Consider the following 2,212-nt stretch of genomic DNA (forward strand, 5'->3'; position numbering starts at 1 on the left):
TTTCCCAGCATGATTGGAGGTTCAAATGGAGAGGGAATGCAACAGGAAATGGCCAATAGCCCGGCCTTTTGCCAATAATACTTGGCTACACTTTTAGGGCCTGTGCTGGGTTCAGATACCTCCCTTGCCTATGCCTACAAGGATGATATTATTCGGAGGCACCAAGACCCGGTCCACCTGGAGGGCCTTCTGGCCCAGGCTCTTGTCATATTAAAAAAGGGAGGTTTTACTATAGCCCTCAATAAAATAAAAAGAACCTCCTTTTAAGCTGCTCAGATCCCACCTTACCTGGTCTCAGGTCAGCGCCCATAAATCTTTGCTGGATATTCCAGCCTCTCTGACCCTAGCCCAACTTCAAAGTCTTTTAGGGGAAATCAATTAGCTGTTACCATGGGTTCCCATCCCTAAAGATTGGCTTGTGAACTTATTTGACTTACTAAAAGACATGATGCCCCAAGAAGTTATTACATTTAGAAGCAGGTATCGGGCAATATTTTTACAGTTCCAAAAAGCCCTGGATGAAGTTTCCCTGAAGAGGTATTCTATTCTTGAGCCCGTTTCCCACTGGTTGTTTGTGGGTGACACATTGATTTCTGCAGTTTTAACTCAAAGGGGGGAGCCATTAGAGTGGGTTCACACTCCCCTGGGGGGCACACTTTGGGTGTACTCTCAGGCAAAATAAATTGCCAATGCTATTATCAAGGGAAGGACCCAAGCCCAAAGGAAATATAGCTTTGACCCGCACTCCATTGTTTTTCTTTTTCGAATTACAGACGTTGAGTGGCTCACTCGAGCCAATGCTCATCTTGCTCTCTCCCTAGAGGGGTTTCTAAGCCATATTGACTGCCATTACGGGCTATCCAAATAGACCGTCATGTTATGGTGACTTCCCCTCAAAATGCCTTCTCTATTTTCTCCTACACCTTTTCCTGGCATCCTCCATGTTTTTACTGATGGAGGTATAAAGCAGGCTCTGCCTATGCACCCTTTGATAAGCAACAAAAGACCCCGAACCAACAAAGATTTCAACCTTGTCAAGGGTCGGCACAATATAAAGAAATGTTCACTGTAATAATGGCCCTTCAGGACATTCAAAAACCCATTAATTTGTACTCTGATGGCCTATATGTAATTATCTTGCTCCCTCATATTCCCCAGACACATATTAAGCGGGATGGAAACCCTATTTCCCCCCTTATGGTTACCTTTAAGGGCCTATTAGAAGGACAGGGAGACCCTATTCATATTCAACATTGAGAGGTCATTCAAAACTTCCTGGGTTTTTATCCATGGGCAATAATTGGGCAGACCAGTTAGCTACTGGCCCACAAGCATTAATGTTACAAGAGGCCACCCATTTACATGATTTAATCCACATCAATTGGAGAGGTCTTCAACATAAATTCCCTCAGTTTCCTGTAAAGAACCTCAAAAGGATAGGACATACCTGCAAAACATGCCAGCCCTTCTTAAAAGTAGTCCCTCTACAACCACCAGGGTTAAATCCCAGAGGCCTCAAACCCAACATCCTCTAGCAAACAGATTTTATTCTTTTCCCAGCTTTTGGTAAGATTAAATATATTTTTGTTTCTATAAATACCTATTCATGAACATGTTGGGCCACAGCACATAGAGGAGAAAAGAACTAAACATTCACAAACACATTTTCTTCAATGCTTTGCCTCCTTGGGTCTACTACCACAAGTTTAAACCGATAATGAACCCTGTTTTGTTAGTATAGCAATGTCAGTTTTTTGATAGATGGCATATTAATCATACTACAGGAATTCCCTATAATCCCCCAGAACAAACAATTATAGAAAGAAAGCACCAATGTCTTAAGGAACAATTATTAAAACAAAAAGGGGGAGCTAACCCCCATATACAGTTATAGATAGCTTTATTTACCATTAACATTTTTAAATTTTTCAAAGATGCAAATGAATCCAGATTTCAGAAGCACTGGGGACAATTAAACCCTAAGCCCCAAGGGAAAGTCAGGTGGAAGGACCCTCTGACACAACAATGAAGAGGACCTGACCCCCTAGTGACCATGGGCAAGGGATTTGGATGCATTTTTCCCATAGAGTAGACAGCCTCCATTTGGATCCCGGCCAGGAACCTTAAGTTTTTACCCATTACTTCTATACACGAGGATGCCCAAGGATAAACTAAACAACAAGGAAAGAAAATGGCTATGGTGCTAGTGGCT

This window comes from Dipodomys spectabilis, unplaced genomic scaffold (genome assembly GCF_019054845.1).
Source record: "Dipodomys spectabilis isolate Male_0828 unplaced genomic scaffold, ASM1905484v1 ptg000153l, whole genome shotgun sequence".
NCBI lineage: Eukaryota > Metazoa > Chordata > Mammalia > Rodentia > Heteromyidae > Dipodomys > Dipodomys spectabilis.